Below are 12,268 nucleotides of genomic sequence, written 5' to 3'. Positions count from 1 at the left end.
GACCCTCAAATGTATGCCATGTTCAGAAAAATGATGAATAAGATGATGAATAAACAACCCGGGACCAGCTCAGAAAGGGATCCATTTAGAGAAAAGTTCCATGGTCGCAGGAGTAAGAAGGCTCCCAAGAAGCGGATCCAGCCAGAGGAAATCTCAGATGAATCAGACTCCATTGAAGATACAGATGAAGAATATGAGGTGCCTCCGGCAGTTCAGAAGCGTGGCCAAAGTAAAAGCCGCAGATCAAAGAGCAGAGATAAAGAAGAACCTTTGCAAGCGCAGTTTAAAGAAATGGACCGAGTTGTCAAGGATTTGCAAGCCCGCGACAAGGGCAAGAAAGTCTTTACCAGTGAGGACTTCTAAGACGGCTTAGAAGGGGATGATGATCTTGAGAATCTCCCCCGTAAATTCATCAAGTTCGATGGTTCTGGCGACCCAAAAGCACACATCGCTACGTTCTTTGCTGAATGCTCTCGGTTCAAAAGGGATAACCGAGCATTGTTTCTATGCTTCCCCCGCAGCTTGGAAGGAGTTGCAGCCAAGTGGTATGCTGAGCATATCAACCCCATCGAGCTCAAGGAGTTCGACAAAGTTGTGAATCTCTTTATTGAACGCTTCTTGTTCAACACAGAAGCGCTGCCTACACTGAGTCATCTCTGCAATTTAAGGCAGAATGAGAATGAAAAAGCATGGGACTTCATTCACAGATGGAGATCAGCCTGTAATAAGATGAGAGATCCTATCTCGGAAAGGCATGCATTGTCCCTAATCCTCAACAATTTTTCGCAGCCGTTAAGAGGATTGATCTCCACAGCACCATCCAGGACCTTCATTGAGTTGACTGAACGAGCCGAATGGCTCGAACTAAGTGTGGAAAATGGAGTCTATGAAGGCTTTACCTTTTCCAAGAACAACTCCCAAGGTGAGCAGAAAAAGAAAGCTCACTTCACTTATTCTGCCAGCAACAACAATAAAGGCTAAAATCGATACAAAGGGCAGAAGAAAGATTACTGCTACGGCACAGGCAGTTCGAACAACAAGGATCAGAAAGCAAAGCCTGCTCCTCAGTACAGCAAGCCTCCTCAGCAGGATCAAGAGCCAAAACTGCATGAGAAGACCAAACATGAAGGATGGAGCTACGACAGAAAGTTTACTCCTCTTGACCAATCACTCGAGGATGTGCTCGAGTACATGCTATCAAAAGAGATGGTTAAGTTGCCCAGATTGGCCGATCCCTCTGTGCCCATGGGAAAATGGAAAGATCAGTTCTGCAAGTTTCACAGGACAGTGGGGCACAACACCGAGAACTGCTTTGTTCTCAAAAACATCGTGCAAGATCTCATTGAAAAAAATCTTTTAGTGGAAGGAGAAGAAGAAGAGAAGATGGATATTCTCAATCAGCCATTTCCTCCACACACCACAGCAGTAGTGTCGGCACAGCCATTCCTACCGCACGAGCACATCAAGTCGTGTTCTGCGCAAGATCTCCAGGTTCAGCATCAGGTGTCGGTGCTACGACAGGCAGCTCCAACTTCTAAGAAGATGGACCTAATCTCAGCATTCAGCAAGATGAAAGTCTTTGAAGCGCCTGTAAAGTCAGACCCTAAGTCAAAGGGAACTCCTGACTTCTTCAAGCAAATTATCAAACCCAGACTGGAGAATTCAAGTCAGAAGCCTCTGACCGCTCTATCCAATGTCTCCATCTTTGATTTGGCCAAAAATTCTAGCAAGCATCGACAAGTACTGGAGGATCTGCTCAGAAAAATCAAAGTTAAACCCAGTACCACTCCTGAAGACATGACACAGATTGTGAACTCTGCCATGACCAATGCACTAATCACCTTCTCAGATGAGGACCTTCCAAAGCCTCATTCCTTTCATAATAATGCCTTGTACATTGTCGTTCGAGTCAGAGGAATGACAGTTCCCCATGTACTGGTCGATGGAGGCAGTAGCCTCAACATATGTCCCGAAATGACCGCAAAGGCATTAGGGATCAAGGATGAAGAATATATTCCAGACCCTATCACTATCTATGGGTTTGACAACCATGGTCAAACGGTAAAAGGGAAGATATTCCTGGAGGTGTTCATCAACTATTCAGTGCATTCAGTGCTTTTCCATGTGGTTAACGTACCACCCACCTACAACTTGCTGCTCGGAAGAACATGGATTCACAATGCAAATGCAGTGCCTTCCACCCTACATCAATGTGTGAAGTGGTCAAAAGGTAGAATGATTACCACAATACTGGGAGAAGACCCAGAAGAAAGGCTCCCGCAGCCCATGATTCCCCGGCCATCATTCAATGCGGATATTCCCAGCATCAGGGAAAGCGAAGAGATCAACCTCGGAGAAAATCGAGAAATACTTCAGGCATCCTCAGAACTATCTCCGCACACAGTAGCCACAACCCGATGGAAAGGTCTTCAATTCTTCAAGGTTGGAGGCCGAATCAACTACAGCACCATTAAGGATCACCCATTGTTTCCACAATTCATGAAGTCAAAAAAGGGATTTGAGTTACTCCTGAAGCATGGCTATCAACCCTTCAAGGGACTCGGCAAGAACGAAGATGGCCGCATCGAGCCAATGATCCAGAAACATCGTCCCCACAGAGCAGGACTAGGGTTTGCCGGCGGAAGCTCGTCAAAGGAGACTGTTTTTGTCAAAGGGGCACAATGAAGACCAATTGTTTTTGTCTTTCTATTCTTTTCCAAATAAATGTCTCATTTTATCGATGTCATTGATAAATCAATAAAATTCCAAGTTTCTTTGTCTATCCGGATGCCATCTACTCCCTTTCTGTCTGTCTCATCATTTTATAATGCCATTTTCTCTTCAAATGATTGCTTGTCTTACTATAGGCCGATTTGTCTGAACCAGATTTCTTCTCCAAAATTTCAGAATGACTTCTCGGACAATCAAGAAGCTCGTTCTCAATCCCAAGGCCTTTCAGAAGTCGACAGCAATTCACAGAATCAAAGCAAGCACCGGAAATGATAAGATTGCAAAGCAGTTAGATGATTGTGCAGAATACGATCAGTCTCTTCAGGAATTACCAGAGTTCGCCGATGTTCAGAAGCAAGATGAACCATCTCTTCTAGTACAAGATCCAACTGAAGGTGTCAATATTGGTTCAGAGGAAGATCCCAAAATTCTTCAGATCGGAACCAGTCTGAGTCCGGAAGAAAAGAAAAGGCTTACAGATTTTCTCAAGCGGCATGAAGAAGTGTTCGCATGGACATATGAAGACATGCCGGGCTTAGACCCCAAATTGGTCGAACACCGTCTTGTCTTAAAGCCGGATGCTAAGCTAGTCAAGCAGAAGCTGAGAAAAATGGATCCCAGAATAGAACAACAAGTCAAAGAAGGACTTGAAGATTTGCTCAAAGCAGGATTTATCCGAGCTATTGACTACCCGGATTGGTTAGCCAATATCGTCGTTGTCCCAAAGAAAAATGGCAAAGTGAGGATTTGCATAGACTTCAGAGACCTCAATAAGGCAACTCCGAAGGATGACTATCCACTTCCAAGCATCGATCTTCTAGTCGATAGCACGGCAGGACATGCCATGTTCTCTTTCATGGATGGATATTCCGGCTACAATCAGATTAAGTTGGCCGCCCGCGACCAATCCAAAACTTCTTTAACCACGCCTTGGGGCACTTTCTGCTATACAGTTATGCCTTTTGGGCTCAAGAATGCTGGAGCAACATATCAACGAGCAATGGCCGTTATCTTTCACGATCATATGCGCAAAATCATAGAGGCGTATGTTAACGATATTCTCGTGAAATCTAAAGAGGGAGAAGATCACCTCGAAGCCCTTGATCAAGTCTTTAAGAGACTCATTCTTTACAAGTTAAGGCTTAACCTGCAAAAATGTGTCTTTGGAGTCGAATCAGGCAAACTGCTGGGTTTTTTGGTCAGCAAAAGGGGAATTGAAATTGACCCAGCCAAAACAAAGGCTATCATTGATATGCCATCCCCGAAGAATCTCAAAGAACTACGTAGCCTTCAAGGACGTATGCAGTCAATCCGGCGATTCATTTTCAATTTGGCGATGAGATGTGAGCCCTTCAACCACTTACTCAGAAAAGGAGTGAAGTTCGAATGGGGGCCAGAATGTCAGCAATCGTTCGATCGAATCAAGAAGTATCTTCTTAATCCTCCCATCCTGAAGCCGCCAGAATTGAGAAAACCTCTTTTATTATACATCTCAGTTAATCAAGTCGCATGCGGTGGATTCTTGGCGCAATACAAAGAAGGCAGCCTGATAGAACACGCCATTTATTACGTGAGTAAGACTTTCATAGATTATGAAAAGAGATACTCTCAAATAGAGAAGACCTGCCTAGCTCTGGTATGGATGTGTCAGAAGCTAAGACACTACCTGTTGGCATCAGAGGTCAAAATCCTGTCTAAACTCAATCCCCTCAAATACATCTTAGAGCAGCCTTTCCTCAGCGGACGAGTCGCAAAATGGCAAGTCTTACTGATGCAGTATGACTTAGAATATGTCTCGCAGCAATCAATCAAAGGCCAAGCAATTGCAGATCAATTGGCGGATTTTCTTCTGGCTGAAGAAGTGAAAGCCGAAGATGACTTCCCTGATGAGCAAATTTGCAATATCCAACAATTTCCAGTCTGGAATTTATTTTTCGATGGTTCTAAGAATATGGCGGGAATAGGCATCGGAATCCTATTAATCACTCCAGAAAAAGAGATGATTCCGTTTTCTCTCAAGTTAGATTTTCAATGTACCCACAATATGGCTGAATATGAAGCCCTAATTCAAGGTCTAAAGATTCTACTAGACTTCAATGTTAAGAGAGTGCATGCCTATGGTGACTCATTACTCGTTGTTAATCAAGTTCGAGCCGAATGGCAGGTCAAAGATCAGAAGTTATTTCCCTATCAGAAAATTGTTTCAGCGCTTGTCCGCAATTTTGAAGAATTTCAGTTATTCCACATCAAGAGAGATTTCAATCAAGTGGCCGATAGCCTAGCCAGTTTAGGCTCCATTATGACATTCAGAAATGGAGAATCTTGTCGCTCTTTTGAAATTGGCAGACTTGACCAACCTGCTTTCCTTTCGGCGGAGCAAGTAAACCAGGCTGAGCAAAAGAAGAAGCCTTGGTATTACAATATCAAAACTTTCATGGAAACTAGTGAATTTCCTCCAGAACTCTCAAAGAAAGAGCAACGAGCAATCCAGCGTATGTCTACTCGATACTTCATGTTGGCCAATGTCCTCTATCGTCGTGGATTCAGTTCAGAGTATTCCAGATGTTTAGATGAAGACGAAGCCAAAGAAGTCGTGCGAGAAGCACACGAAGGCATTTGTGGTGGCCACGTCGGCTACCAAACCCTTGTCTAGTGATGATGCATGAAATGCACATCATGTAAACAAGTTTTTCATGCGTTTTGTATCAAGTTTAAGGTTTTAAACCCATGTTTAGATGTGTTTTGATAGTAAGGGGCTATGGTTCGAATTTCAGAAAAATCGGAGTTAAAATGAGAGAGTTATGGCTATTTCAGTGTTTGGGCACGGATTTCGAGGTGGATCGGATCCATATCCGACCCAATTAGGTCAATTGGACCTTGGATCAACTCTTAGAAAGCCCAAAACCCAACCCACACACCTATCCATACCCATTTCAAAAAGTTTTTCTAAAAACCCCCCAGAAAGTGGCACCTAGCAATATTTTATTTTTTAACACTCTTTCTGAAAAATGTCAAAACTATAAATAGTTTTTTTTTCAAGAACCCTAGGGGTCTTTGGCTGTGTTTGGACGCCCCCTACAGTGACTCTACAGCAGCAGCTCCTTCCTCTCCATCTTCCCCAAGTGTTGGCCATTGAAGATCGACCTATGCTTGATTTTCAAGCATATTTTCAAGCTTTCTTTGGTTTCTTTTCTTTTCTTTCTTATTCCTTGCTGTCTTTTCACCATTTTTCTGTACTTTTGCAGGTGTAGCAGAGGTGGAGACCATTAACCTTGGGCGGGAGTGCGCAACACACCACCAAGGTGAGCCGGCCCTACCTCCATCCGGCTTTCTACACCCTCCGATCGCGAATCGGCTCACATGCCATCATCGGTGGATCTCCAACATGTAGCAGCTGCAATAGGTGCCGTTTTTGGTGAAGTACAGCATCCTTGAACTGTAGAAGACGTCTACATCCAGCCACGGTCCGCTCTTCTTCACCCCCCCGGTCGTCGGATCTTCCAAAAGGTAGGTCTTCTTCTTCCTTCTCTTCTAGATAAAACCGATTTGTGTGTGTGGTTTTTGTTTTGTTATTTTCTGTATGTTTCTTGTTTTTCTTTTTATTTCAACCTTAGAATAGCATGCGTGCACAGACCAGCACGTTAGATTAGGTTTTCTTTCATTGGTTGTGTATTCGATTTGTGTTTTTCCATCGTTTTTATCTAAAACGTGCAAATCGGCAAGAGGCTTTTCTAGTCGATTTGGGTTTTTTTTTCCAGCGTGTTATAGGTGTTTTCTTTTTAGAAAATCTCAGACACAAATTTCATTTTGATTCATCTTAGTCGTTAGGTTTGTTTGGGTGTTGTTTTTGCTTGAAAAGAAGAAAAATCGGCTAGACTTTTTCTAGCTGATTCTTGATTTCTACAAAAATATTTTTTCTGTTTTGCTATTTTTGTTTTGTCCAGCTTGTGTCTTGTATTGGGTTGCTGAAAATCTCATTCGAAAATTTCATTTTAGTTTATTCTAAGTAGTGGGTTGTGCGTGTGTTTCGTTTTGATTTTATTTTTGAAAAAAGAAAAAAAAATCGGCTAGGGATATTCTAGCCGATCTTTATATTTTTGTTAAAATGGGGTTTAGAGTAGTAAGTTGTGTTGCTTGCTGTGTGTTTAGTGTGTTAACAGTAGCATAAATTGGTGTTAGTCGTTCAATTGTTTTAGGATTGATTTACTTAATGGTTTTAATCATTTTTCGTTTTGGTGTTTGAGTGTATTATTGAAAATTATAAAAATCAAGTTTTCTTTATTTTTTTTATGATTTTAAGTCCAGCATAGTGATGTTATTGTTAGCCTTTGTGTAATTAGGAGTCATTTTTAGTATTTTCTAACTTAGTTTTATCAAAATAGTAGTTACTTGGTTTTATTGCTTTTCGTTATTTTATAATTTTATATATTTTTTTTTATTTTCGTGTAGTTCTTCTTCTTCCCCAAGGTGGGCGGCAGCCATTAGAGCTCTCCTTGAGCTCTTGGTCGATTTTTAGAAAGTCTTAATGGTCATTAGTTGAGTTAGGAAGGTGTCTAGATTCAATGTATTAGGGTTTATTGTTTTAGCCGTTTTTAGGGTTGTATTTAGGTAAGTTTTGGAATTAGGTTAGCATTAACTCCTAGGAAATCGATTTTCCATTTATGTTCTTTTGTTCCCTAGGTATAATTAAGTCTATTAGTTTAGAAAGTAGCATCCATTGAAGTTGGCGATTTTTGAGAAGGGAGGTAATTAAAGTAATTGAAAATTGGAAAGCTTTTGGAAAAAGGATATTCTTCAAAAATCGTGTGAGGCATTTAAGGAAGATTTGAATTTTGAATGTGCATTAAAGAAGGAGTTACTCCTTAACTTTGGAAAGTGTTTTGCAATTAAACCAAAATTCCAATCTAGGTTACACGATTTCCATAGAGCATTAAAAGCATTTTAATTCCATCTTGAAAAGCAAAAATCGTGGATTTCTAGATTGGCCTTTTCAGATTTCCAAAAAGGCATTAAAGGCAATTAAGGAGTGTAACCCCCTCTTTAAATGGGGCGATTTTTGAGAATCCAAAGCATTTCAAAGTTTGAACATTGGTAATTATTACATTCCTTTTTCCAACCTCCTCCATTAAAATCGTGAACTTTGGTTACTACTTTAGTCTAGACCTAACCTAGTCAAACTGAGCCTAGGTCGAGTCAACCCCTCGTCTACACCCCCTTTGAGTCTAGTCAAAACCTAGCCTAGCCCAAGTCAAAGCCTAAACCGCACTTAGGTCAAGTCTAAAACCAAAGCCCAACCTTAGTCAAACCTAGTGGAGTCAAACTTAGTTCAAGCCTACCTAAACCGAGTTCACCCTAGTCTTGCTAAACCTAAATCCAAGACCCAACCTTGGTCAAACCTAGTCAAAGACCTAACTCGGGTCAAAACTTAGTCTAAACCTAGTGAGTCAACCGAGCTTACCTTAGCCCATTCGAGCCTAGTTGACTAAGTCAAAGTCAAAACAAAACCTAGACCTAGCCCTAGTTCGAGTCAAGTCAAACCTAACTCGAGCCTATCCAAGTTCACCCCCCTTAGCTAAACCTAAACCGAGTCCATTGGAGTCAACCGAACCTAGTTGACTAAGGAAACTCAAAACCGAACCCATCTAGACTAAACCAACCTTCGTTGACTAAGTCAACCCTCAACTGAGTCCAACCTAGTCTTAGTAACCTAACCAAGTCAAAACCTAGCCCTAGTCGAGTCCTAGTCCAACCCAAGGACGAGTCAACCTTAGCCAAACCCGAACCTAGCTAAGTTAAGATAGAGCCTAGTTGAGTCAACCATAGTCACATTCCAAGGGCTGCACCCCATGGGTCGTTAGTGGTCTCTTCTCCTTTATATTTCAGTCATCTTGTCTTTAGAATAGTTAGTTTAGTTATTTATGTAATCATTTTAGTTAGATTTTATCATTGGTTGATTGAATGTGTGATTGTTAATGTCTTTTTCTTATTAATAGTTTAGTTAGCATAGTCGTATCTAGTTTATGTGTATTGCATGTCTTATGCATATAGTTACTTTCTTGCATTAGTATTTTAGGGACATTTACATCATTAGCTCATTCAAGGCAAAGTCATGAAATGCATATCATTTGTCATTTAAATCTCATTTAGTTTTATCATAGTCAATATCAGCATATATTATGTCATATAGAAGTATTTAAGTCTGCATTATAGTTAGATTACGTTCATAGTGTTTAAAATAGATTCATATAGTGAATAGTGCATTGAAATAAAAACCAGATTTTTGCCCTATCGCACTAGCATTATTTTCTGTGCATAAACTCCGTGTTTTCCCAAAAAATTTCATCTATTCACTTTATTGACGTGTTATTTCACTGCAGACCAAATTTCAGCTCATTCGGAGTTGAGTTGGTTTGATTTTTAAGCGTTTTGCGAAAACCGCTTTTTCTGGATTTTAAATTACAGGACTGGCGATATCCTGATTTTTCTCAGATTTGAAACGCTTATATCTGGAGTTCCCGATACTGTTTTTCAATTCTGTAAAAACTGTCGTTTTGTTCAATCTGTTAGTTGCAGAACAGAACAAATTTCGGGAAAATCGGACCTCGTTTGCCCTGTCAAACAGTGGTTTTCCGATAACCTGTCAGAATGCTATTTTACACTAGTTAGGGGCAGTTTCGTAATTTTCTTAATTTCGGCCTTTTAGATTTGTTTTTAGTAGTTTCTGAATTTTAGGAGTTGCATCATCATCATACAGCATTAGTAGAGTTAAATTGAGTAATTTTAGCATTAATTTAGTATTTTAGTTAATTTTTGCTTGATAAATAGTATTTGCTTTACAATTTTCGTAAAATTAGAACTAGTCTTAGTTATTGTTTTCGTTATTCGAATAGAAAACTAACTTTGTATTTTTCTGCATCTTTAGGTTGAAAAACATATTTAGTGTCCAGGGTTATTGTCCAAGTGAGAAGATTCTTTAAGTGGCGAAACGACGGAAATACCCTTGGTGTGGAGCAGAAGACTGATTGCTTGTTTACTTTTCTTTTAGTGTTTAATTGCAGTTGTATTAACTTTGTAATTGTAGGTTGACATTTGGCATTAATAAATTGAATTTTATAGAAATATTGTGTTTAATTCCTGTTCCCTGAGGATCGACCCGTACTTACCACTTTGTGGAAAGTCGGTTTTTATATTTTTGGTTGACGATTTTCCAAAGTTTTATTGAAAATAATTGTTTTAAAAAGAGTATTCCAAAATATCAACCAAATTTTGGCGCCGTTGCCGGGGAACGGCGAATTAATTACTTTATTTCTTAGAGTTTAATTTATTATTATTTTGTTTTAGTTAGTTAATTAGTTGTTTTCTTTTTAGTTAGTAGGATTAGTAAGTGAACATAGGATTAACATAGTTAGTAAATATAGGATTCACATATTGTTCTTTTTAGGATTCACTTAATTATCATTCTGCAAGGAGCGATTAGACAGGTGGGTTTTAGAAAAACATAGTTTGTGATTTCCTGTATTTATTTGTTTTAGCATTTTAGAATAGTTTACTTTGTATTTAATTATTTAGTATAGAATTCTGACATAGCTATATAGCATATTTGTTTGTTTTTAGTTACTGTTATTTGCTTATTTACATTTTAGTATCTGTGCTAGTTTAATTTTTTAGTTAGGTCGTTTGCTTACATCTGGTCTTAGTACCAGTGTATGCAGGGTCGACGAGGTCTAGGAACCCCATTACACCCATTTGTTGACAACCCAGAGAGAATTTTACATTCTCATCGAAGTTCGGCAACAATGGCTGACATGGATCCTCCACCTCCACCCCCAGTTCTTTCACGCCCTCTGCGGGAATACTTCATTCCCACAGACTATGTTCAGGCATCCTGCATTCGGAGACCCGATGTAGGAGCGCCACATTATGAGATTAAGGCCAGCATTATTCAAATGCTTCCATCCTTTTATGGCCTTAGTCATGAGGATCCCTACCGACACTTAGATGAATTCCTCGAAATCTGTTCTACTGTTAAGATACAGAATTTCGATGATGATGCATTGAGGTTGACTCTATTCCCTTTTTCATTGAAGGACAAAGCCAAGTATTGGCTAAAGTCCTTAGATTCTGTAGAAATAGAGTCCTGGGATCAGTTGCAACAGGAGTTTCTTCGGAAATACTTTCCCATTGGTCGCACGAACCAATATCGTAGAGCCATCACTAGCTTTTCAGAGTTAGATGGTGAGCGCTTTCATGAGACCTGGGAGAGAATGAAGGATCTCCTCAGGAAATGCCCCCATCATCAGGTGCCGAAATGGCAACTGGTGCAGAGTTTCTATGATGGATTGTCTGACAAGAATCGTCAGATGATCGACTCTTCATGCGGTGGGACATTCATGCTGAAGAGCGAGGACGAAGCATGGAGGCTATTTGATACATTGGCCGAGAATTCACTCCACCATGCTTCGAGCTCTCATTCTGATAGAGCCACACCCAGCATTCAGAAGAAAGCTGACGTTCTTGAGATTGGTCCATCTACTGCACTGCAGTGTAAAGTAGACATGATTGCTCAGAAGCTGGACCAGCTTCTCTCAGGACCATCCACTACACAGCAGGTGTGTACTCTTTGTGCCAGTCCGACACACGAGATCACTGAGTGCCCTTCGGCAGCTCAGTACCCTGAATTTGTTCAAGAACAAGTTCAGGCAGCTCAGGGTTACGTCAGACCGCCAAATAACCCATTTTCATCGACATATAATCCGGGTTGGCGTAACCATCCCAATTTTTCTTGGAAGAATCCACAGTCTTCTATACAGTTGCCTTCTTCCTCTCAGCCAGTTCGGCAGTCATCTTTTACTCAGCCATTTCAAAGACCGAACTATTCTCAGTCTTCTTCTTCTTCAGTTCCTTCCCCGATTCAGCAGGAGTCTGCCCCGCAGACATCTTTTGAGGAGAGACTTCTCCAGGCATTTCAAGAGGTGAAAACCTCTAATCAGAACGCCTTCGAGAAGTGTAGCCAGATTTTGAGCTCGCATACGCAGTCCATTGCGAAGTTAGAGTCGCAAATGGGACAGTTAGCTGAGGCTATTAGTAGGAGACCCGAGGGTACATTGCCGAGTCAGGCTGTCATGAACCCGAAGGGTAAGGACCAGATGACTGGAGGCCTATTTCATACTGAGACACAGCAGCAGGCTAAATCAGTTATGGCCTTGAGGAGTGGACATGAGTATCACGTTGAGAGTAGAGAGAAGATAGAGGAGCCAGAGACCATTGTTTCACCTACGTCGGCTCAATCATCATCCCCATCCCTATCATCACCTTCATCATCTTTATCCTCAGAGAAGAAGAAGGATAGGAGTGAGCCTTCTCGCAAAGAGGAGGAGCCAGCAGAGTATATTCCCCCACCACCCTATCCCAAAGCATTAGAGTCTCCTGGTTATAGAGGGAAGCAAGGTGCGAAGATCCAGGACATGCTTGATATCTTCAAGCATGTACAAATCAACCTACCTTTGCTCGATGCTATTCAGCAGGTGCCGGCTTATGC

At 40.9% G+C, this 12,268-nt stretch overlaps 1 non-coding gene across 1 annotated transcript; it reads right to left on the bottom strand.

The window, feature by feature from the left end:
* Positions 1 to 10,929: 10,929 nt before the first annotated feature.
* On the bottom strand, positions 10,930 to 11,032 carry LOC149829933 (small nucleolar RNA R71). The gene has a single exon (XR_016433964.1). It is a non-coding gene; the product is annotated as a small nucleolar RNA R71 (small nucleolar RNA).
* Between the last annotated feature and the right edge of the window lie 1,236 nt (positions 11,033 to 12,268).

Source organism: Nuphar pumila, chromosome 8, assembly GCF_984573655.1.
Source record: "Nuphar pumila chromosome 8, dmNupPumi1.hap1.1, whole genome shotgun sequence".
Classification (NCBI taxonomy): Eukaryota; Viridiplantae; Streptophyta; class Magnoliopsida; order Nymphaeales; family Nymphaeaceae; genus Nuphar; species Nuphar pumila.
Note: the sequence above shows the minus strand (reverse complement) of the source record. Positions and strands in the feature narration are given on the sequence as shown.